Here is a 26,426-nt window from a genome sequence, read left to right as displayed (position 1 = left end):
TGTTATAAAAAATTCACCGTATTTCTTCAAGGCATGAAAACGTACCCACGCCACAGAATAAAGTTATAACTTAATTAATTATGAAAGTGCAGAGACAATGCTTTTAAGGCTTGAGATAGCTGACTAAATCCAAATTCTCAGGACACTGTTAAAGTAACCTATCTAACATTTCTCCACTTTTTAAGATACGTCGAGGCATTTCTAATTCCTCGTATCTTTTCAGCTCTTAAATATAGTTAAACCAGACAGACACGTTTTGTTACGAAACAACAATAACTAAATATTTTAAACTAAGCGAAGAGAAACAAAGGCGGTACAAAGAAAATGATAGAACTGAAGTCTTTCTCAGTCTCGAAATGGTAAATGATTTAACCATTTAACCAAGGAGAGTAGCGTATGTCTTTTAGCTGAACATATATTAGTTTACATACACAGCTTTTCCGTCAATGTGAGATGCTGCTTTTACGATACATTAACCCCTTTCAGATTAATTATCAGTGAATGAAATACGCCCCAAATTAATTATTTTTCTAACGAAACCAAGACCTGCTTGATATACGATTTCGTGATAAATAAGACTAGGTGCTCTGTTTTAAAAATTATGCTCCATCTTTATACATTCCTCTTTCAAATTTTAATTAATTATTAGAAGGTGATATTATGAAAAAGTTTTACGAAAAATCTGCAGCTTCCTTGGGGTTCCAAACATTAGGTAGAACATTTGAACTAAAGAGGGCAGAGAATACCTCTTGTCTTTGCCTGAAATGCCATCCGAGCGACAATGGTACGACGATTGATTTAATCTCACTTTGGTAGACGGATGAAATGCGATCGAACGCATTAAAAGTTTCGCCGCGTGAATAGGATAATCTCAATTTTCGACTCGATCTGAACCCGATGATTGCGATGATGTCCTCTGTGAAAACGAGTTGCTGGGAAAAAGCGTAAAAAATCTGTTCAGTGAATACAAGCATAGGAGGGAGAGTAGAGAGAGAGAGAGAGAGAGAGAGAGAGAGAGGGAGAGGGAGAGAGAGAGAGAGGATAGAGAACGTTGTAAAACAAAACGTTTCACTGGACGCAATTTCCAGCTGGGATTCCACGCTGCGAAATGCAATAAAAATCGTTCCGCTGCATCCGCGTGCTCTCCAACGCTGTTCGAAAAACTCGAAAACGCGTGACTGCTCACATTGCTGAGTTAAATACGCGTGCTCAAAGCTCGTGCTGCGAATCGTGTCGTTTCAAAACGAAAGGCAGGCTGATGTCATTAGAGGCGAAACCACGATCGAAACGTCATAAAGTTATGAGCGTGCGCGCGCTTTTGAAAAATTCATCAAGTAAAACGGTCAACGATTAATCCCGAGGAAACGATTAAATTATCACGGTGCTATTTCACGTCCGAGCGATCATTAATGAGCTATAGCGATCTAATTTTCTACCACCTCCATACGTCATCGGATGAACCAGCTCAATTCGCTTTGTTTGTTCGCTTGATCCTTATACGTCGTCGAATGAGGTCAATGCGTTGGTACACTGGATTTAAGTCTAAATCTGTATCACGTTGCGGCAAATTCAGATCACATTATGCTAGTTTACCATGTCGTTAACTACTCGAACGAGTTCTCCTCTCGTTGTCGAAAATCCTTCGATCCACGAAAGGAAGTTCAGAAAGGAAGTGAAAAATTCGATTACGAGTTATTATCGTTATCAGTAAATTTGTAAAATAATAACAAACGTGACAATAAGACGAATATAAGTTCACAAATGAATTACGAGTCATTCGATTATCCTATTTGATGTAAAATCGTAAAAGAGGACGGAGAAGTCTATAAGCTGTAATTTACAACTTGTCGAGTCACTAATATAGTCATAGTATACTAATATTAGCCGGTAAATGATTGTACGATAGAGTCGAAATCGAAATTTTACGACACACACGACGAATGTCATCGGTGCAATACTGGAGAAGACAACATCGCTCCGTCTTGCTTCTCTCTCGATGCGACCAATAATCTCAGAAAGACACGTTGCGTTCACCAGGACAGAGGGAAAAATTGTCAGGAGGTTGGAAAATCTAACAGAACGGAAGTGCACGTGGCAAACGGAATTGAAATTAATTTAGCGAGACAGCCCTTCGACCGGACGAGTAGAAGAGAAAATTTAGAAAAAGAAACGGACACGGACTAAATAACGGACTAAAGAAGGAGGGAAAAGACGAAGTAGGCACGTGGTTATATACAACGTACATCTACGTACGTAGGTACGATATGGAAAGCTCGGTTTCTCGCCGCGCTGGTGTGACGAAGACGAAGATGTGTGCGCGTTATACGGATTGCGAAAGAGTGGTTAAAGGAAAAGAGGGCTTCGTGCTGGGCCAGAAAAAAACTCTCGTGGACGACGCCGTGTTCCTCTCTTTTTCTGTTTCGCTTCTATCGTTCGGTCCGTCCCTTTTCCTTCCTCTTTTTTCCACTTTCTTTCTCTTCTCTTCCCTTCTCTTCTCTTCTCTTCCCTTCCCTACCATTCCCTACCCTTCGCCCCTACGGTACACGTATGCCAACACTTCCATACGCGTCCGCGTCCTTCTCTCCTTCCCGTCTCCCTGGTTTCTCTCTTTTTCTCTCCATCGGTCGCTCTTCCGCGCACGCTCGAGTATACGACGAAACGCATCAAAGAATCCATCAAATTAAAAACGCAATTATAAAAAAGCGTCGTCGCCTCTTTGTCGAAAAGCAAGCCTGCCGGAGCGACCCTCCAGGCCCGTTCTCTCTCCCTCCCTGCCCACTTTCCTACCCTGCCAGCCAGCGGTCCGCAGTCGTACACCTCCTACCCCCTTTCTACCGGCTGTTCCCTCGTACGTACATAACTGGCGACGTAGCACGGTATATCAGTCGCTGTGCGTGGATGTGTCACACGATTCGAGCCCCTTCTCGTCGGCCACCTTCGCTCCACGTACGTAGTCTACGTACGTCTGGGTTCCTACCCCGAAAAAAAATGCTATCGATCCCCCGTCCTCTCCCGGTGGCGGGAGACCGCGTGCTGTGCCTCCCCCGGTTACCACCACGATCTCAATTATAAAACGCTTCGAAACATGGCCCGCTCTCCCCCTGCTCCCCTCTAGCTCCGCTGTAAGCCTAGCGTAAAGACGATGACTGGATGGCTGGTGGTATGAAAAGCGCGCCGTTCGACAACGTTGCAGCCGGTTGCAGCAGAGTCGTTGCACCCGCGCCGCTGCATCGCCCGACCGCCGTTCGTGTTTCGCGGATTCGTTTTCCGGGGGAACCCCTCGAGGGTTCCGCGTGCTCGCTTCTACCGCTTTGACGCTTACTTTTATCTTCCCCCTTATTATGCTTCGCGTTTTTGGTAAATGAAAATGCGTGGCTTACGCGACGACGACGTTCAAAGTTTGAAAGTGCCTAGCCTCAGCCAGTCCAACCCCCGCCGCCGCCACTCTTTTTCTTTTTCTCTTTCGTCGACGCTGCGCGGAACACCGGGCGATATCGCGTGTCGAACTGAACGCGGTAATATCGGGGCGTTTAGTTCAACACCGCGAAACATGGCATCGGAGTTTAAAAAGGGCGGACGGGTCGCGTGGCGGGTGATTCGAGAAGTATGAATTGGTTATAGTCCAATTTCACTGTCCGCTACTTGGTATATAAGAATAACTATAATAGCTAGAGCATGGAAGCGTGGCAGGTGGCTGATTTCGTATTCGAGTGGCTTCTAAGACCACGCTAAGACCGGCCACGATCGAGACAGCAACTTTTGAAAAATAATATTTTCATGAGACGCTCGAAGGTAGACGGTCCGGAGGCGCTTATACAGCGAAACGGCTGGCAAATTTTTAAACAGACCACGGCCAAGCTGTGACGTTATACCCTTCCATCGGTAGCTCGTCGATATCTCTTAAGGATAGAACGCGGCGATCGTATACATCGCCGGTGGTAGAAAAGAAACAGAGTTGAACTATACGAGGACGACGTACCGGAGGGTGGTATGTACTCGCGGAACGAGTGGTACCTCGGCAATTAATCGTGCGAGCGAGAGATCGGTCGGACGTTCTCGGAGAAAAAACGGATATGTCTCGGTCTCGAAGAGCGCGACGAATCGCGAGGATAGGGGTGGTGGTGGAGTTCCAGCAGTACCCATCCGATACCTCCCCACCTCGGCTCCTTTTTTCTCTGCGAGCAGCTACCTATTGATCGGATATTCAAAAATTTCAGAAACGAGGAGATAGGAAGCCGGAGGAGGAGAAAGGACACGAAAGATGGAACAGAGAGAGAGCGAAAGGAAGGTAGAAGGTGGCGGTGTGGGGAATCGGGTGAGGGAAGTGCAGCGAAGTGGGGCGGCAGGGATGAGTTGTCGCGAGCGGACACCCTCGAGAGAGAGAAAGAGAGAGAAAGAGAGAGCGAGAAAGAGAGAAAGAGAGAAAGAAAGAAAAAGAGAGAGAGAAAGAGTGAGTGGGGGTTAACTAACACACTACTCCCAAAGACGCGGATTCCTTTTTGTTTTCACCAGACCTTTTTTGTTTCTTTCCCCTACGACCCCTCTGCTCTTCTTTCCTTTCCCTTTTTTTTTTTTTTTTTACTCCCTAGACTCGACCACCACCTACCTCTCGTCTACCTAAAATACGAGTTCGATATTACCTTTCAACCGACGACCACTCGGCTCCGTACGTTCTCCGGGCACGTCCTTCGATCCGGACCGGTTCGACCATTACCGATCCCCCGCACAATTTAATTACTAGCATTTTATTAAAAGTATCGACAGCAGCCGTCTTGTTTACGACTTTGCAAATTAATGTCCCGGCCTGCCGCGAACTCTTCCTCGGTTCCGCTTTTGCCAATATCGGAGGAAGCATGGCCGGGAAAGCTCGACAAAAAACCTTGAAATTAATATTTCCTCCATTGCTTCGTCGAAAGGCAAAAGGACGTTGACCCTTGTAGGGGCTGGGGGTATAGGAATGCTGCAAAGCTATACGCGACCGATGCACGGAGCTACCACGCAAAATGACAATGCCGTTTATACCTATACGAACTACCGATACGTTTACGCGTTATCTATGTATGTACGTGTGTTTCGTCGCGCGACGCGTTTCTTTTCCCTTCGATTTGCAATTTTCCGACAGATTTCCCCTTAGTTATTCTACGAACGAGCGTCAAAAAATATAATAAATAGCGCGCCACCGTCTGGTTCGAGTCGACGAGCGGACGGTTGAAGGGGGAGGGGGCGGGCAGGTGGGGACGGTTGATCTGGACACAAAATCGACAAAACGCACGATGAAACGTCAGGTGCAAGACGGCCAATAAAATCCTGGCGAATGTAATTGACTGGTAAATAAAAGGCGCGAGACGCGAATCAATAACGAAGGGAGAAACAAAAATTGAAATACGCTTTGAAAATCAACCGACCGACGAGAGGTCTTGATGCGACGCATCGACTCTGATCTAAATTGCTCGGCACTGCCACGATACATGACGTTTATTAATTATAGGAAGTGGGATTTAGTTGGGGGAAGGGGTGGTCCGGCTGAACAACTTGTTGACTCCGGCACGCTGTTCGTACACGTCACACTGTTGGATGAAGGTGAATTTTACCATGCGTATCGAACGATCAACCTTTCAAGAACTCGTTTTTTTTAAAATTCCGTCCACACCGTGAAAATACTAACTTTTACCGGAATATATGTCTTCAGGAAACGTTTTCGCTCGGCTTTCTTTAAACGTGATCATCGACACGCGTTTCTTTTCGCCAAGTAGCTCGCTGATAAGAGGCTTATTGTTGAATTTCACGGAGACAAAGACTGCTCGTGAAATATAATAACTTAATATCTCCCTTCGACGCTTTCGTAAACACTGTATCGCTGAACAGAGCCGACATTCTCCAAACAATTCCTTGACTCGCTCCGCTTCTCTTCGTGATACGAGTCGCTCACAAGTCACGCTGATCAGCTGCGCAAATTGAAACGCACGAGAGAATGACAATCAAAAATACCACGTTTCGAAATTTCCCTTCGAATTTACGAGTGTCCATGATGTTCCCTTACTCGAGGTAAAATTTATGAAAATTACATTTCCCTTTCTACACGTTCAAATTCTAATTACGTATCTGGATAACTGATAACTTTATGAAAAGGCTGGCTGATCGATTTGCCTTTCGAGAGGCTTAAGTCATTTACGTACGAAGAAAGACGGTTGGATGAAAGAAACGAGGGTAGAGGAACGCAAGCAACGAGAGAAAATGTATGCCGGAAATCCCACGTTCTTCAGACTTCTTCAACCTCTAGCCAACTACCTCCGATCCGATTTTTGGAAGTGCACTCTCCGTGCTCTAATCTGTTTCGAGATAATCCGATCTGATCTCGGAATTCTTGGAACTCGGTGAGAAGCTGCAAAAGTATTTTGGCGCGTTCTTATTTTCCAATGTTGCGCTTTTTATCAACTTCTACGTACTTTCATTCTCACGGTATATACGAATATAAAAAATTTGTCTAGTCCTGTGACAGCACCGCTAGATGATACGAAATTTAACCCGACGAGGACCGACATTGCGTTAGCGCAACATTCCGTTTGTCATTTTTTTTTTTTTTTTTTTTTTTTCAATCAATTTAATCTCCGGTAATTTCAACTTAACGTTCCATCCGAAAGAACTATTACTAACTGAACACTAATCGTACGTTGTATGGTTATTTTAGCTGTTTCAATCGTACGATGCCAGATCCCTGATAGTGCACATACATTCATTGATCTTTTTTCTACGACCATTTCGCTTACTTAAACTCCAACGATCTCTTTTATGTCGCTTTAGATTTTCTTCGTCGTTTCTTCTTACTACTTTATTAGCCAGTAATTCCCGATATTCATAAGTCTCTATATATTTCAACGGTCAGACAATTTTTATTAATTATGTATTAGCCAGAACTATGTCTCAGCTATTAAGTTCCTGCTATGCAATTATAATTATTTATCGATTACTCGAGTATCTTTCTCCGTTTCTGTTACCAACGAGATTTCCCCCGTCAAAGTAACAGATAAATATATTTGCCCTACCAAATTCTATTTTCCAACATCGTGGCGACGAAAAAAGGGAATTCCAGGGATAAGTTGAACGTATCTTCCTTATCATCGTTTCTTCGATCTGGTCTTTACAATTTCTCGAGATTTCAGGAAATCACAATTTTAATAACATTGTGACAAACTGTTGCTTGGTCTTTAATATACTTGTATCCAACTAATTAGTATGTAGATGATGATAATTAACATGCAATTAATATGTAAATGTAATAAACGCAATGGCGTGGCAATACTTTTTGTAGCTACCGGTGTCTCCCCTTTCGTCCATCTCTCGATAAGCAAAAATGTGTTTCGCAGTATTCACGCGAGTCAAGGTACGTAGATCGAGCGCATCTAACAGAAGACAGACGTCTATACTATCCGGTTGGTTGGGAATGTTAGAAATTGAGGCGACCAGTTAGCGGCGATAGACGAGAACGTAGCGCAGAAGGAGAAAGACAATAGTCACCATTGGTTAGCACCAAAATGTCAGCTGACAGGTTTCGTGCGGTTACGTAAACTTATAGCGATGTAGATAGTCGAACTAGAATGGGGACGTTCCGGGCGTCGCGACTCGTCCGACGAAATGCACTTGCGTGCTGCACTGTCTGACGCAAAAACATAGCTCCTTCTCCCCTTCTCTTTTTCACCATCTTTCGCGATACTCCACACGCTCGTCGCGAGCTGCACGCACGCATGCAGACGAGCGAGCGTGAACGAGCCGGCTAGCGCGTTTCAGCCGCGAATCGTCGCGAGATGCGCGCAAACCATTCCAGAAACGCGATACAACGCGGCTGTGTCGACGGTCAGGGTAACGATATTGGTCACTGGCTGACGATTTATTGGGTCGAGTAATAAATTCCTTTCACAGGCGTATGGATTTCGAAGAATGTTATAAATGGAGCACGGACTTTTATGCAAATTCAGAATTTTTTATGGATAGTCTTGAGAGAGTAGGATCTAGACAGAGATTTATTTACTAAATAATAATGTTGGGAAAAATTTTCGCATATTTCCTATCCTACGCATCTTTCGTATCTTAAAACTTCTCATAATTGCGAATTTGTAATTTTAGCTTCGGCAAATACGTATAAAAATCCTCAGTGTGTTTTAAATTGATACGCAACCGTGATACGTATTTGATAATTGAAATAGGTCGCGTTATAAATGTGAAATGGTTAAATCGGTATGAAATTTCTTTTTATTTTGCGAATGTAGAAAGAACGCGATTCTCTACGCGTTATCGCGCAAACCTAATTATCAATTCGAAGCAAATGATATTAAAGAAACACGCATGGAAACATGCAACGAGAATTTGATCGATTCGCGAATTTGCGTTACGGTCCCCTTCACCGGAACGTTCCCCCGGAAAAGCAAAGATGGACTGGAAATTCTTCGCAGGCTCTGAAATTCCGCGCACCAGGGAGCAGCGATAAAAGTAAAGATTAATTCGTCGGTGAAACGTGATAGAGTCGGTCGTAGAATTTTGAAGCAACGTCAAGGTGGAACGCTTAGGCCTCCGAAGAATCGATAAAAATGCAGCTGCGACGTGGAGCTCGTATGGCGGTGGAGCGCGGGATCGTAGGAAGGAAAATACGAGGGCGGCACTGTTTAGCCTCGGCCCGAAGAAGTGCAATCTATAATCGAGTCCGTTTACGATTGGCGAAAGTTAATTTCGTCGCTCCAGATTTTTCCACTCGTTGCAGCGTGCGCGGCAATCGCCAATTGCCAGATAACTTTACGACTGCACAGATAATTTAGAAATAACGAAATTTCGCGTGACGCAACGACAGCGCGTCCCGTGAATCGAATCGTGCGTTGTAACGATGTCCCGTTATAAAAAAAAATTTCCCTTTTCCGCGACAAACGTTTTATCCGGCTGGTACAAATAACGCTATATATATATATATAACGCGTAACTCCGTCTCTTCGTTCGATAGAGAACGATAATAAAACGTCGATTATTGCTATTGGCACTAACGTTTCGTTTTAAAAAGAGGAGAAAAAAGAAGAATCAGCGTTGATGTTGCTGTACCCCGCTCCCCTCTGTCTTTCCGCCGTTCTCAACTCCGTAATTTCGTGTACAGGCTAATTTGCATGATCGTTCATTGTCAATTTAGCAGCTCGGCAACGAAACAAGTTTGAACGTTGCCCGTTACAACTCGCAATAGAAGTAATACGTCCTGTGGCAACGCGTTTTATGGCCGTCGATCGATGTTACTTCAAAGTTTCGAAACGTACTTCTCTTACGAGATATATCTCGAGAACGGGATAAATTGCACGATCGCGTTAATTCTTCGAAGCGTCTAATTATAGCATTCTTTGAACGTTACACGTCGATAGATAACGATCGAGTTTAACAGACCTTCGTCGACCACTCTCCGAGATTTTTCAAACGTAGAAATCGCGATGCCAGTTGCTCCCCGGGCCAGTTACTTACGATTAATAACATTTCGGCGTTCTATTATTAAGCGCGTGTCAATGGCAGCTACGATAATTAGTAAACGCTGCTTTACGGTTGACGAACGTCCGTTGCACTCGAAGCTTATGGAACGGTTACCATGCTCCGTATAATCTGTAATGGAAAAGCTAGCTTCTCAGCCGGCCGGATTACAAATAAGTTAGAAAAACATCGATTAAATCTTGCAGATGATCGTGAACGAGAGCGAGTCCGTGGCACCGGTAACGACACTAGCGCGCAGAAGCGTGTAATTTAATGCTGTAACGATTAATTCGACGACGTCGATCTTGCTTGAAATCTTTTTGCGTGGCTTGTACGGTGACGCAAGAGAGGCAAAAAACCAGCAAAATTGGTGGAACAGCCTAGCCTTACAGAGCTATGTTTCAGTCCAACACTTACGTCACCGATGATAAGATCTTAATAAGTACTACGAACAAACGTGAACCGGCAGACGAAACCGGCGAATACAGAAAATTATTATTTCCCCTCTTAACGTTTCACCTTCTCTCTCTCTTTTCCGCTTTATTTCTTACTTTCTTTTCTCGTTTCCCTTTCCCTCTCCTCTCCTCTCCTCTCCTCTCTACCGTTCGAGAAAGAGCAATAAAATCAACGACGGAGATTCGGAACTGGAACACGTAACAGATACTTTTAACTAGGTAAATTAAAAGCGCATTTTAAATGCGTTTTTCAAACTCATATTTATGAGTATCCGTTGGAATAGTTAACAGTTTGGTTGCCGTTGGTAAGTTAGAAAGAGACGGAACGAGTCCTCGCGAGAACGTCGGTCGATCGTTTACTCTGCAAACCGACGCCTGTGCCCGTGCTGCAAGTTAATCTGTACGTAGACACCGTATCCTCGAACGCGATCAGTACCACGGCCGCTTATTGGCCTGATTTTCGCCATTATCAATATTAATAGAGTCTTGGTCCATTAGCTGGTCTAAAGAGCGGCCTGGACAGTAACCTATACAACGTCGTCGTCGTCGTCGTCGTCGTCGTGCGTCAAAGTCCAGCTCTAATCCTTTTTATCATCGCGGCGTAGTTTCGAAAATTCGTCGCACTAAGCGGCGATTTTAAAAAGATCGAAAACGCGAGAGAGAATGTCACGCCACGAACACGCTTGCAAAGAAAACGTTGCGCTATCGGATCACCTTGTTTTACAGTTACTTTTCGGTTAATTTATATCGTTGAATCGTACTTTTTTAATCTCGCCTTTACGAAAGAAAATGTCAAGGGGATTTGCTGAATATCTTTTTCGTCGCTATTTCCCCGTCGCTCGGTGTCTAAATTATCATTTCCCGAAGTTTGAAAGAGTTTACACAACCACGATGAATAGACCGCGAATTTTTATGCATTTATGAATAAATCTGCAAAATTTCGTACGATACGCGTAATAACAGAAAATACGTAAACTATTACTATCTGAAGTAACGGCACACGTTTACAATCGATATTTACTAGGTGAAACGAACCTATATTTAGGTTTCTTTTTTTCTTTTTTCTTTTTTTTAAACTCTGATAAAAATACGAATTTGCATAAATATCTGTAATCTAGTTACGAGCAGCGCAAGTGTATCACATGAAACGAGTAAAGTGTCCTGTGCCATTTCGCTAGTTCTCTTTTCAATTCTGCATAGTACACGTACTACAAAGTCGATAGGAAGCAGTATCGTGCCATTAGACAAGGCAGGATGCGTATCTGGATGGGAATACAGATCGTGTCGCTTTACTCTTCGAATGCTGCATTTATTCATCGAGCCATGTCCAGAAAGGAAATGTAAAAATAAACGTTTCAACTGTTCTAAACGATATTCTTCGTGTTTGGCGCGACGATTCTCTCTCTCTCTCTCTCTCTCAGTTGCATCGATTAATTAGCAAACGAAAGAGGTCGATCGTTTCTAAACCTGGACCAGATAGAGCACGAACGTCGATCGAGCTTGTTTCTGCGTTAATGGATTGCGGATGACTCGCTCGAACACCATATAATGTTCCCTTATCGAAAGTAGTGTATATAGGGAGTTGGTATCGATGGCGATGGGAAATCCGATGGATGAATATTTTCATCAACTTTCGAACAAACCGAAGAATCCGTGTTTATCGTCGAGGAAAATGTCTTATCGATGATGAACAATAACGATAGCCGTGTGAACATTGTTACACATATGCGATTGCGTTGGCGTTTCTCATTGCGTATAGATATACGCGACATGCAGATGCGTTGCGGTAATCCATGCACATCTGCAGTCATTCATAACAAGAACAAAACCACGAACGTTCTTTCTATTTTTTTTTTTTTTTTTTCTACTTTTCAGCTAATAATCCATTGAAATAACAAGAAGCGACACGCATAATTTGACTTCCTATCGTCGTTCTCGAGAAATCGTTGACGCAAGTCCCACAACATTGTGATTCAATCAAATGCAGTTTTTCCGCGATATAATTACAGCCCTATGAGCGTAACGACGAATATATCGTTCGAAAGAATTAAATCGACGTTGAGGAAAAATTAAGCAAAAGTCGAACGAGAATTGCAAACGCGTTTGACGCAATAATGCAAAATGTTACGAATCTTGCGATTAATAAATGTAGCCATTCCGACGAACAATACAAACGAAAATAGACGCGCGATCAAGATTGATTTAGTTCGCAGCAATCTATCAGACGCATGCTCCTCCTACTCGTCTTTCGTTCGACTCTGCAAAATATCTATTTCCTTCTCTTCGTTCTGGCGTTTCCACGTCGCCGGAATATATAAGAAAGGAACGACGCTCCCGGAACGGAAAACCGATTTCTACGTATGCGTGGAACGTAGAGCGATCTGTGCTAGCGGACGGTGCTCGATGATCAAACTGCTTTGCATCTCGCGTCTAACTAATCCATACGTTTCCCTGGCTAATTAACATTTCGAATACCCGATATGACCTGCACGTACGTGCGTAGCACGGATAAAAATAACTCAAAGAAGACTTTCAGTCGAGGACACCTTGTCTAGGAGGGACACGTGAAGTTACGCAAGCTTAAATCTACCGATCATTTTTCTAATTCCGCTCTGGCTTAAATACTTTTGGACGGCAAATGTAGTATACGTACGTGTATACACACGTACAGGTATCCCGCGAACAACGTCTCACTACTATGCGGTTCGAGCATCGGCCAGATCCCCGTACGAAACGGCACGTAGCTTATGAGAATTTTTAAGTTCGAGCATCGTCGTTTGACATTTTTCATTGCGCGCGCTATCTTAGATTCGCGCGCGGAATTTTGGAATATTGAAATTTTTAAGTCGAAACTCGAAACTTCTTTCGCTATAGACGAGTAGCAACTCGAAGCTTGCTGATAAAAAGTCGATGACAGTTTTTCACAACTGACATAAATAGGATTCATACGTAAATTAACGAAGCTCAGGAGACGAAGATATATCGCCTCTCGTTTAACGATGTCAAGCGGCGATGAAGGACAAAACGTACGTACATGCGATATTAATACAGACTAGGTACTTTCAATTAATTACTGACTCTTTTAGCAAAAATATTTCTCTTGCTTGTGAAAAGAAAATAGGGTAACTCGTTGATTCTTCCAATAAGCCTATTCTTTGTACTAGTTGTTTGTTCCGTATAGCAGGGATTCGCAATATACTCGTGCTCAAAGATCATAGGACGCGTCTAGTATTTTTGATAAAACTTTTCACATTTCATATAAATTATGCATTTTAAATTACACGCAATTTTTTCTAAAATTGTCAATATATTATGTCCCAACGGTTCGCATCTAATATTTCATAAAGTATAAAGTTAATTGTTAAATGTTATTCAAATATAATTCATCCATAACATTTTCTATGCAATTTCGTATTCTTATGAATACAATAGCACAAGTGAAATCTAAATAGAAATTCGTTTCATCTACTAAGCGTCATGATAAATGCTCTACTTTCGATATCTTATATATTTTACCATATTTTGTAGATTCTCTAAACTTGTGAAATGTTAAATCCAAATAGACGCGAATATCCGTAGTCTAGTAATGATCGTTCTAAGATTTTCCAACGAGGGTGTAACTATCACCGTGTTATAAGGGGAATACCTGTGTATGCGTTTCACCATGAACGATATTCGATATCGTGGCTCAAATTTATAGTATGGCGCCGCACGCGGAACGTCTGAAAGTTTAATCGCGGCACACACCGAGCTGTCCTACTGGAAAGACAAGTCTTGTCAGAGGAGTGGTACAAAGAAAACGTCGAAACGAATTCCGATCGCGAGAGTTATAGACCGCGGTTTTTCAAACGACTTGATGCAAAGTTTCACGAGTCGGTCTATAACCGCCAGTTTCGTATGAATCCTTTAAGCGATTGCCACGGCTCGAGTCGATCTTGGCAAATTTTTCGCCACGGAGTATCGCGTACCCGCGTCCTATCCAACTGCCACACCAACTACCAACGTTGCAGTAACTTACGTATACGGTAAACACGATGTACAGATCCCGTGGTTAAACTACGAATCGAAACAACCCTCGACTCGCGCTCGATACATGTGCAACGTTACGAGGGACAAAGAACGGATAGGATTGAAATCGCCGCTTTAGCCAACGATAAGAAAGACGCTTCGTATCGTCTTCGACACGTGAAACCATTACGTAAGCCTTAATATGCTGACCCTTGAAACGGCTCGTTGATCTAAATGAATTCATCGTGCAGGCCTTGCGGTTTTTCACTTTTGCGTGAGAAAAGCCCAAATACGAGCGAATTCTCGATTCCAGACTTACGAGTAGGTAGATTGCGGACTTTTGTGCATTTACGGGAAACTCTGATGCGCAGAGATACGCGAAATCCGTGCAAGCAACGTACAAAGATAGACGAAATATCCAAAGTAGCGTATCCGTTACAACATTTGGCAAGCGGAAGATTTAGCGAAAACCTGCCTAAGAGCTAAACTGTACCAATTGCGTGAACATAAAAATACGAATCTGTACAAATTTTTCTGCAGAAATCCGAATAAACAGAAAATAGCGCGTAGTTTACAAAAATGTATAAAATATACATATACAGTTGCTATAGTGTTTGATAGGTAAAACAATTTTTTATCCGATTTCCATCTTTCCTTGTTTCGCATGAATTTGCACAAAAATGCACAGTCCACTTGTCACTTATTGAATACGATCGCTAACGATAGTTTCTTATTTACGAGCAGGTCGACGATGTCGACAACGAGTCGGCGATGGTTTTCGACAGGATAGTCTGCACATGGCGGGCCGTCATCGAAGCGAAATAGCTGGGACCGAGTCACCGGGCCGCGTTCGGCACACGCAAGCGTTACGTAAGTCTAAATCTGCCGGCCATTTTGCTAACACGCGCGCGCTGGCGAGCGGATCGCGCGACCGCACGTATGCAGAAACGCACTGGTGCGTGCGTGGATGTGTGCGAGCCCTGCGCGTCTGTCGGCTGGCACCCTCTTCGCTCGCCGCGGCCTGTCCATCCGCTTTCTGCCTATTCTACTGCGCGAGCCAGCGCACGCTCCGGGCTAAACATTTTGAATGTCACCGCAGTTAACCGACGCATCGTCGTTTCTACGAGCGAATCCACGCGCAGTCGCGCACCACTCGTCGCTCGCTTCTCGCGTTTGCTCGCGCGAATTCGGATCAGCGTCGCGACGTCTCTAGCTCAGGACGAACAAGCGCGTTCGTGCTTTTCTTCCACGCGCCTCCGAGACGCCTTCGGACCAATCTTCGCAACGTACGACGTTAAAAATCCAACGTCACAGAACGAACTTACTTGGAACAACGAGTCGTTTCGCGGATATATTTCGGTAGGATCGTAATTCGATAAAAGTGTTCGTATCTCTCTATCGGTGCAAGAGCTCGTAAGCTCGAAGGAAACGAGGGAAAATTGTTATTGATGCATAGGGCGATGAGAATCGAAACTCGGAGAACGCGTACTTAGGTACGGTTCCTTTGGCTTGATGGAAAATCAGCGATACGTTTTCGTAATTTGAGTAAATATAACGAATTTCTTACAATAACAAAGGTAGAATACTATTCCCCGGGAAGGATAATAGTCGACTAAGATACGCTGCTATGATCCTCGGCCAGGCTTGTGCGATGATCTTGTTTCAAGTTTATGTTGAAGGTTTTCTCGAGAAACACGCGATTCGACAGGTCTATGTTCTCGAATCCCGTTGCGCTAGTTTGATCATCTTCGACCTAATTGTGTTTTTCCGCGTGGAGAAATTCTTATTAGTAGATCGGGAACGTTCGTACAACTTGATACTTGTACGTTTGAATACGATTAAAGAAATGTTCCAACGTATTTGCAATCGTAAGCATAACGTCGAACAGACATTACTTGTTACTTGACCTCGCTTCCTTTCTGTTCTATTATTCGGTCAAACGTCACGTAGAATTTGCGATTTAAGCCGAACTCTATTAATTTCGCAGCGCAATACGCGTACCCGAAGGGCCTTTTATCCTAGACTAAATGATCAAAGTCGGAAAGTAGGTCAATTCTATTCTGTTTCAATAATAAATGCCCAAGTAGGACTTTTTTTTTCGACCAGGGACCGAACCGGTTGATCGTTGGCCGATGCGTAGAAAGAGAGGCGCAACGCGAGAGAACAGAGCGAGCCGGAGAAGGTAGCGGGTCGGAAAACACCGGGTTTCCCGCGGGCAACAAAGGAATTCGGTTTCTGGCTGTGGTCGTCAGGCCAGGCGTAAGTAATAATCATTAAAGTCCTTGAGTAGCGTGCGTAGCCAGGGAAAGGTTATTCCGCGCTGGTTATTCCGGGGCGTTCTTTCCAATTGAAAAGCTTTGCGCAATTCGAATTCTTTCGTCAGCGTCTCAAGTAGAGGCCAGGCAAGTGAGAGAATTCGCAACTCGGGGGAAACAATGAAGAATAATTCTACGCGGGGTCGCATAAAAGGACCGGCAGAGAGAAAGAATTTTGAAAATATTCGTGGAAGCGGAGTTTTCAAGTTGTCACAATGGCGCAACCTGTTGCTCACCGGGCTTAGAAACTAAAGGTTTGCGCTTAAACGTAACGGACATACTTCGTTTGCCTCTTTTTTTACACCGCATCCAACTAGGTTTTTGCTAAGTGCAAACGATCCGCGCGGTCATACGCGAGCCTCTTCCCCCTCCCCCCTGCTCCTCCCTCCGTGCCCCTACCCATTGCCCCGTTCCCCTCTCCGGCGCCGTGTAATATTTTTGAAATAAAGAATCGCATTTTTCTAGCGGTCGCCGCGGAAACGAATTATCCTCCTCCGTTGCAATTTAGCTTTTCCGCTTGTTTTTCGTTCGTACTGTGCCGGCGGCTGGTGTAGCAGAGCGGCCGGGGTAAAATTATAAACGATTTCTCGAAAATTACGGTCGTATCGAGGAATACTTACACGTTTTACAGGATATCGCGATTCCATTGTTGGAATTAAATGCTGGTAGTATCGTGGTTTTCTGGCGAATTTATGTGACGAAGCGTAACAGAATTAACTGTGGCGCGCGGCAAATTGGTTGTGTTAATTTTTCACGTGCATTTTCACGACCGCGTATTGTTCCATGGAATTTCGCGGGATGCAAATATTCGAAAGGGCACTTCAGGCGTACATTTTGTTTTCACGAAACATTAAAATGAAAAAGGTCCATTACGATTCGTTCGAATTTAATTATCGTTATTTCAAACGGGCCCACCGGTGTGTTTATTTTACATAAAAATGCTGACTTCGGATTTTACGCGACCCGTAAAATTCTGTTTCATTTAATATCTTTATTCGTCCGCGTAAAACCATGAATTGACGGCCGACGAGACGAAACGAGACGCGACTAGGCGGCCAACGCGCGCCGATGCTCTATCCGTTGTTTCATTTTTCTCGCGAATTCGTATCGGCCAAGTGAACACGCGACGACGTTCAATCGCCGTCAACCTCACACCGAATTATCATTTCACGCCAATTATATGCACGACAGTTTATCGCATTTTACTTTTGTAATTCAATACCGGCTCGATTAAACCAATTTTTTCTGTTTCACGCGCATTACGAATTACATCCATGCTCGTTTCGCCATCGTACTTTGATCCGCGTTTCCTTCTGTCCTCTCCCCCTCTCTCTCTTTCTCTCTCTTTTTTTTTCGTTAGTCACTATTTATTTGCACGCAACGCGCGAATGTCACGTCTGTTTTCCACATCGATCGCGACTCCCGACGCGTAAAACCGTACAATAGATTTCCCGAAACCACGTCCGACGCTTCTGCATTTCTTTCGCCTTATTCGGTGCACTGTAAATATTTTTATCGTGCGTTTGCAAACATTGCGCAACGTACTTTAGAAACCACCAGGCTATCTTTTTTTTTCCACGGCCCTGGTTACCGAGTTCGAGTTCGCGAAAATTGAACTCGGCATTTTCGAATGGAACAGAGGTGGGAGAAGCTCGGACTGCAGGCTCGATGGAAACCTCTCGCCGCTACTTAAGGACTTTGACACGCTATGCCTGTCGTTCTAAATCGAGGTCAAACCGAATTTTCTAGTTTAACCTACTAAATAAGGCAAATTTCTGCTTTCTAAAACAAGACGCTACGCCGGCTGATCGTAACTTCACCGTGAACTACGGGACTCAAAATTAGTCCCGGTGACTTGAGGGATTTCCAAACGACCTAGGTGGAAAGATACGTGCTGTAGTTACGTGCGAACCGTGCGAACCTCGCATCTACTTACGCTGAAACATTACGCTCGATATTGATTTTTGAGGCCAACTTCTCGAACGCTTCTATCGAACGATCGACGAAATAATCGCGACGAGGCTATAATTTCTTCGCTATGGCGTTCGTAGGCCTATGGCGTTTGTCGTTTCACCGTAACCGTAATATACTTTTTTTATTTAAACTCTGCGAAATTCGATAATAATTATCAAACAAATTCATAGTTTTAGGAACGTCGTTTAAAAAAAAAAAAAAAAAATGGAACCTCGACGGACAGATGGTCGTTTCGTTTGATAAATATCAGAACAAATAATAATTTGTATATTTTTCTACATTTCCTACGTGCCGTGTATTTTTACACTCGAAATTTTCTCGTCGATGCATAAAAATCCGTGGCCTGGTAACTGCTGGAAATGAGAAATTCGACGAGATGTGACGGACTATTTGCAACGAGGTGTTCCGAACGATCGAAACACAAGGGCATAAATAATCGAACGATAAAACAGTAGGCTGTATGCGTGTTTTTGACGATTGTGGGCTACAGTGGACGCTGATAGGGAAGAGGTTGAGAGCACGCGTGAAATTTTCGGATCGTATCGAATCGAAGGCACCGAAGGTACTTTCAATGTAAATAGGTTCATTTCGAAATTTAAAGATGCCGCACACGATCTCCGACCGTTCCATGTAGTCCAGTGTCAACACGCGAAGAGAATTTCATATTGGTTATTATCATGCGAATATAGCAGGCCTACGATGACAACGGATTACATGAATAATTGTCACGTGCACGCCGAACGCGATATGTAAATCCGCTATTATTTGATACAGTTGCGACAATCGTTTGCCCGATTCGATGTTGCTTCTCACGATCCTTTGTATACTTTTGACATGGTGGATTGGGCGCTGTTTACAATTAATATCGATCGGCCGCTTCTTTCGCGCGGCATTTCGTCGCATTAGTTGCGAAACGTCGCTTCTAGAATTGGACGTGTTCGACGATCTATATCGAATGTACTGCCCGTTTAAATTTAGATTGCAACATTCGTCGCTAGAGTCGTTGAAATTTCTATGAAAGGCGTTATGCGTCCATGTTTCAGCTTTTTCCTTTCTTTTTTTTTTTCTTTTTTTTTTTTGTTTTTGTTTTTTCTCGTCCATTACATTCGAAATTTCGTTGTAACGCGAAATTTCGGGCATCCGCGTACGATATTCACCGATAGTTTACATCGACAGCGTGATTGAAAACAGCGGTCTGTCAATGAAACGCTCGAAACTTTCTCGATCGCGCAAAACGGTCCAAAAAGCGTTCGGATAAAGGTGTCGTCGCCACGAAGTCACGACTGACGGAGACAGAGAAACAAAATTCTGGATATCGCGACACGCGATACCTACGTGCGTACGCGTGTTTTTTTTTTTTCAGACGAGAGATTTTCATTCGAAAATGTTGTCGTATCGTCGTTGAACGTTCCGTGACACGCGCTCGAAAAATCGCCATCGCTTTCTGGAAATCGGCGTGGATTCTAGGAAATTAATAACGCTCGAATACCTGATGCGAAGTTTCTAACAAACTTGGAATTAAATATCAGCCGGAATCTTGTCGCTTCGGAAAATTATGCGAAAAACAGATAAGAGCGAAAGAACGTGAACAACGTTTATAATTGGTAAAGCGTGGATACTTATGCAAATTCATATTTTTACGAGCACGGCTAAAAAGTTGGAATGTAAGTAGTACGGTGTTGTTTCATTGGTTGAGCGGAGAGCATAGAGGAAAAACATGGAGGATCCTTGGTTTTTGATTTTTACGTTACTCGGTGATTGATATACGTAGTTAGAAAGAAAACAACTCGTTAGTTTCAGAGATATGTATCGTAAAAAATAGTTGGTAAATGCATGAAATTATGTAAGATCTAATAAATAATTATTTTTAATACGTTTAACGGAATGAAAAATACCTACATATTTAATCGCAAAACCGAATAATAAAAGGACAATTTCGAATATTTGATACGTTTCTGTATATTGTGTATAAATATTCTTCGATAATTACACCGTCAGCTTCTTCGTGATTTGTCGCAATACTTTTCAAGAATTAGAGTGATCGTGCTGTATCAAATCGATGACGCGTTAATTGCACCCATTTAAATAATCATTAATAATACGAAATGTCGCATACAGCGATCTTTGAACGACAACAACAGTAAACAAGAGTTCCCGAGTTGAAGAAATAAATGGAAATTAACAGACGAGAAAATCTATAAAAAGACGTTCGTTTTTCACAGTTGCGGCGATACTTGGGCTGAACTTGAACCTTCTATTTGTTCCTAATCACGGTGTTATCCTTGCCGCGACCGGTGTTAATTTTACTAAGTTATCGCGTCAATAAATGTCTACATCGACGGCTCGTGAAACGTTCGACTGACATAAATGCAGACGTTCGCTATTTCCGGAGGAACGCCGCGCGTCGATTTATCAAGAACCAGCCGGCGAGCTTTATCGTAGCGAATTCGAGGTTAAGAATGAATCGTCGAGCTAACCGAACGCGCGTTAACGTCCATCAAGTGGCCGCCTAAGTCGCGCACGATTTTCATTGTCCTCGAGAATGTCACGGTTTCCGCTTTTATCTAAAAATTCTTCGTGCAGACACGATTCGGTGAACGGTCTACGAAAATTTGAAGAGAGGATCGCTAACAAAAAGCAACGGTTACCGGAAACGCTGCACCGCGCGATATAATCGGGGCCGGCGCGAGTCTCGTTTTCCCAGCATCCGTGTTCTAATTGCCTCGCGAACCAAGCGTGCATCGCTCGATCGGCTATAACGTAACCAATAGCTAACACGTAAACAGTCGGGAATCTGTTTGCCTGCTACGACAGGGTGTGTCGTTATCGAAAGGAAATTTCGTTCCGACATTCGCCAAGATTGCAACTGGAACCTGGTTGTTGGTCGATGGAAACCGATAGAAGCAAAGAATCGAACGATTCACAGAAAAATAACTGGGACTCGGATAACTCGAACGTTGGTCGGCGATAACGCCGGTGGATAATTAGAATTTATTAAAGTCGGCGAATCGTCGATTTTCGTTAGAGCGCGAACGCGACTTTCGCGTTTCGGTCGCCCTTGGATGTTGAAAATGCACAAGTACCGGTCGTTACGTGTTCCAGAGCGACAGGTTCCCCTGCGAAACACGTGACGCATTGCGTATACTTTCGCAATCGTTTGCGAGTGCGTCCCCTGTACCAAGTATACGCGACTGTTTCACTTGCAAATTAGAGAGAAATCGTTTAATTTTAAACGTTCGGAAACGACAGATCGGATCTATTTGACGTTAATCGTTGGCCGTGAAAGGGATGGTTCTTCGTTTTGTTCGTTTTGTGGAGGTGTCGCGCGACATTTCGGAACTGCTGCCAGACACCTGGCAACCAACGTCGGTCAGACATCGAAACCAGAAGAATCCCAGAGGGAGAAACGTAACGGACACGACGTAAGACCGGCTCGAGCGAACGTAATGAGGTCACTCGTTATACGAGAGGGAGGACTCGGCAATGAAAGGTAGACGATCGTAGACGAAACACCGATAAGAGGCTACCGGCGAGGCGAACGCGCATCAAACATTTGCAAAGCGTACCACCAACGAAGAACACACTATCTCTACTTCCGTCTAAAGTTGAAATTGTCACCGTGTAGAACGAGGATGAAGGTTTCCGCACAAGGAAAATCTATGCACGGTGTAAACGCGCGGGTGAAACGACGAAAAAAGAAGCGAAGAAAGGGGGAAGAAAAAAAGAGGTGGCGTGGCTCGTTGAAGAGCGCACCGTCTTTTCGGCCATTTTGGTGTCTAAGAAGCTCTCTAGTGCGTCTTGTGGCCTGTCGATCTCCCTCCCTTCGACCTCTCCTCTCCGCAACCCGACAGCTTCGTCTTTCTTGCTCTCTCACGCACCTAGAATCGCATACGATGACACGTGCACACGCTCGTTGCATGCACACAGGCGCACGCGAGGGCACTCCTCTTTCCGTCTCTATCTTATCCCCTTATTCTTTTCCTCCTCCTCTTCGGCCCCTGCGCTCTTTCTCTAATCCCTCTCCCCCTCTGCCTAGCTTTCAATCTGTCTTACTCGCACGCCCTCCCCCTCTGGCGGCCCCTTCCTTTCTTCCCTCTCGGTGTGTCTCGTGCGCGCGAGCGCCACCGCGCTCACACGGACACGTACGCGCGTACGCGGCCGTTTGTACACACGTTGACAGAAAACCCTCACACTGGCGCGTATATATACGTGTGCACGCGTACACGCGTGCTGTACTCGCGCGATTCGTTCTACGATGATTCGTTCGAGGTTTTCTCGAAACAGGGGACGAGAAAAACAATCATCGCCGGTACTCACTCTCACGACAGGAAGAATCACGGGTTGCACTTCCTTCTCGCGTGACGATCGGCGATGCGCTCGGTCCTCAGAATGGTTGGTAGCGGCTCGCCACTCTCGTGTCGAGCCGGTAGCCGCGCTCGTCGCGCATCTTCCTTGACATTTTCCTTCGAATTAAATCGCGATTTTCCCTTTCTTCTTCCTCTTCTCCTTCCCTTTCTTCTTCCTGCTTGCTCTGTCTGTGCTTCTTCCTCTCTTTCCGGCGTCGTTTTATACTTTCACGCACCGAGAAACAGAAACGAGACAAAGAACGTAACACAGGCGCGACCGCGAAACGATCGACGGCCGCGAACCGACAAGGTCTCCAACGAGAAACGTAGCTCCGCTCGTAGACTGACACGCGTACGAAAAAGGAGACCGAGCGCGAACTAACGAAATGGAATCGACGGTTGCACCGAACTCTCCAGTTGTACCGCCTCCCCTCCACCGTCTTCCTTCCACGCTAGGAGCCTGTTGCTCTCCTCCGTTCGATCCTTCCGATCCTCGACAGCGTCGCTGGTACTCTCCTCTTTCTCCCTCTCCTTCGTTTTTCCTTTTACCCTTTGCTCTTTTACCGTTTTCCTTTCCCGTCTTCCGTCTTCCGCTCCCTCCGCCGCCAATTCGATTCGGCAATCCGAGCGACAGGAAATTGGAGGCGCGCGCGAATTTCACCGACGGATCTGCGTTTTGCCACCGTTCCTACGATATCACTGCCACCAACGACGATCCTAACACCGGCTAGTTCTTCCTTTCCTACTCACTCGTTTCACCTTTATCTTCGAATTTCTTTCTCCCACTGCTTTTCCGTCTCTACCGGCTCCGTTTTTGTTTCTCCGATCGTTCGCGATTAGTACGATCCGTCGATCGTTCCTCTCTTGCCGATGACGGTTCCTCTCTTGGAACCGAGTAGTTTTCTTGCTCGTAGCGGTACGCCTTGGCCGCAAGAACGGAGCGGAAAACGAGAAGTTTATGCAGCGAGGGCGTGAGTACGAAGCGCGGAATCACGGCGCGCGTGCACAACAACAACAGCAACAGCAGCAGCAGCGGTAGCAGCAGCAGCGACGACGACGACAACAGCGGTTCGTCTCGATCGGAGGAGCGAAACAACAACGAGATTCCTTAATGTATTTGTTGCACGAGTTCGACAAGGTTATTTCGCCAGGTTTCTTCTCTCTCTCCGTCGCTCTTCTCTCACCGTTTTCTTCTCCCTTTATTTTCTTTCTTTCTTCCTGCTCGTTCGTCCTCCGTTTTCTTTTTCTTTTCTCGAAGACGCGCTTACGCACCGCCGAGGGAAACACCGTTTCTCATTTTCTTCGTTCGTTTCTTTTCGGCTTTACTTCTCGCATCCGTCTTTTCCCCGTCACTCCCCCTTGGTTTCTCTCTCGCGTGTTTCACGGGCGCACAGGCGAGAGGGAGATGAAGCGACACACGCACACGCACCACTTGCCCAGGCCTCGACGTTTGATCCGGCTCCGGATATGCGACGTTCGTCGAGTTGCATTGGGTCGCGCTGCGCTCCCGTAACTGCATCCGCGTCGGACGGTGCGGCTTGCGCGCTAGGAGCGCCGCCATCCAACCACCCCACCATCTTCGTCCCACCACCACCGCCCGACAACACCACCGCTATCCTCCTCACCACCGACTCGCGCCACTACCACTACTATAACACCACTACACCTTTTCCATTATGTGTATCGTCCACGTAACCAACACACGCGACCTTCTTCTACTCGCCTAACCACTACCACTACGTACCACCTATTCGTCGTTCTCATTGTCGATCCTCTCGTAGTCGTAGTCGTAGTCGCCGCCGTCGTCGTTCTCCTAGCGTAGTCATAGTCGTCGACGTTGTCGTTCTCGCCCGTTGCCACCGTCACCATAGTCATCCTCGTCTTTCTACCAGTATTTTCATCGTTGTCGTCGTCGTCGTCGTCGTCGTCGTCGTCGTTGTCGTCGTCGTCGTCGTCGTCGTCGTCGTTGTTGTTGACGCTACGACCACGACCACGACCACTACACCATTACCTTCGTCACTGCCATCGTTCTCGACGTTCAACCGCTCACGCACGGTCACTCCGGTGTACCAACGACGAGCGCCAGTTATGAGTAGTATGTACATACTTCGAACCGCTATTCTTTTCCTACGACCGATCACACGGCATTGTAACGAGTAGCTTGTGCCACCGTACGATCATTCGATTTACAGTTTCTCCGTGAGATCGTTTCGCTTCGTCGTTGTAATCGTTTTCTGGATCAGCCACCGAGCCAGATCTGTTATCTCGTTTACATTTTGGCGCACATTTTGAAAGTCGCGCCCAAACGTTGCGCGCTCCGTGCCACGCTTTTATTTATTGTTATTTATGCCAGGGACATAAATATTATTATTATTATTATTGTTTAGATTATTTGGATTATTTTAGAGGATATGTATCGGATATGGATGCGAGATTATTTTCAACAAAATTTCAGACATCGAACGTTCTAAATATTAAGAATTCGATGCATTTTGGAAATGACGCCAGGTCTCGTCTGCTGCTCGGTGCGAATCCACGGGCGGATTTTTATTATTTATTCGCTTCGTGTGTGGCTTTGTCATTTTTCCAGAGAGTTATAAACGTTGAAAATTTGATCGAGAACTCGGTCATCTGCCATTCCGCAACGACGATATATAAGAAAGAACGCTAGGATATGAAAAAGGGATGTGTGTAACTTTGTAAAAATGTATAAATGGAAATATTGGACATGTCGATAGATAAAGTATTCTAATACAACGACGAAGAAACAGCTTTTGATCGACGCGATCGGTTCGCAACAACCAAGAGAAATTTCTCTTTTAATCGATTAAAGGTTTCGTGAATTTCGTCTTTATTTTGCTAGCGCGACTGCAAGTCTAACGCGTTGCGTTACTCCAAGACATCAACTACTATCTTTAGAGCGAACGTTTGCTCATTTCGTAAAGCCACGATACGTATAGGGACGCGTTCGGCTCCCCGGAACCTGTTCCAGTCGCATTGCTTTGTCTTACGGTCATAGATCGGTTTAATGCATTCTTACATGCGAGTTTTATCGATTTCCTAGTCCCGCTCCTGTCAGCCTTCTCCTCGTAAAACGCGATCCTTCTAGAATTCAGTTTAAGAACGCCTCGCTACGTTTCTCCAGCCAGTCGAACGAATTTCGTTCGCTAAAATTTCGACCGCCGTATAGCAAATTGATCGTTTCCACGAAACCTTCTGCAACGAGCAGCTTCGCTGAGAAGAATAGCTCTGACTTTTGGCGTTACTTTGCCAATCGAGGGTCTCGCAACAAAGACTCTCCATATTTCAATGAGAACAAAAGAATATTCTAGCATCCTTCATTCTTCGAGGTATAATATCTTCATTTCTCTGTTAGTTACGTAATTTCTTTATACGGGTTTGAAATTATATCGCGAAAGAATCACATCTAATCAAATCGAGAAGCTGTGGACGAGTGTTTTTACACAACCGATTAAATATTCATTCGATAATAAATCGACGTACTTATGAATCATCTATTGTAATGTCGGCATCATCGTGTTGCGAGTCTACCTTCCGACTAAAAGGACGCGTTATTGCTTGAAACGTCGGGAAAATTTGGCCGTTTTTACAGGCACGATAAACCGCAAATGTTTCTAAGATTTTTCACTGGCCGCTTACATTTCCATCTGCGAGGCTAGCAGCGGCGATTCACGCAAGAGAACACGCGCGCAGACGTTTGGTAACCCGCCTGATCCATTCCTCCCCGCTCCACCGCACGCCACCGTGGCCATGACACTTTTAATAGGAGACAATTTGATGCAGTTGCTGCTGCGATTTGAAATTTAAAAGCTAATCGC

At 44.8% G+C, this 26,426-nt stretch overlaps 1 protein-coding gene and 1 long non-coding RNA gene across 6 annotated transcripts in view; one reads left to right on the top strand and one right to left on the bottom strand.

Annotated features, from left to right (window-relative positions):
* LOC100645656 (mushroom body large-type Kenyon cell-specific protein 1) overlaps window positions 1-26,426 on the bottom strand; it is an 86,763-nt gene that overhangs the window by 43,771 nt on the left and 16,566 nt on the right. For 3 of the 4 annotated variants that reach the window (XM_048412843.1, XM_048412840.1, XM_048412842.1), the window contains exon 1: window positions 22,559-24,514. The exons of the other annotated variant lie outside the window; for it this stretch is intronic. The gene's annotated coding sequence lies outside the window, so the exon portion shown is untranslated. Of the gene's footprint in view, window positions 1-22,558; window positions 24,515-26,426 lie in introns of those variants that run through there. 4 annotated transcript variants of the gene reach the window in all.
* LOC125386453 overlaps window positions 16,090-26,426 on the top strand; it is an 88,644-nt gene continuing 78,307 nt past the window's right edge. Inside the window, exon 1 of one of the 2 annotated variants that reach the window (XR_007226614.1) lies at window positions 16,090-16,211. This is a non-coding gene — a long non-coding RNA (uncharacterized LOC125386453). Of the gene's footprint in view, window positions 16,212-24,513; window positions 24,683-26,426 lie in introns of those variants that run through there. The other variant, XR_007226613.1, reaches the window with a different exon arrangement.

This window comes from Bombus terrestris, chromosome 15 (genome assembly GCF_910591885.1).
Source record: "Bombus terrestris chromosome 15, iyBomTerr1.2, whole genome shotgun sequence".
NCBI classification, from domain to species: domain Eukaryota; kingdom Metazoa; phylum Arthropoda; class Insecta; order Hymenoptera; family Apidae; genus Bombus; species Bombus terrestris.
This window is presented reverse-complemented; position numbering and strand designations above follow the sequence as displayed.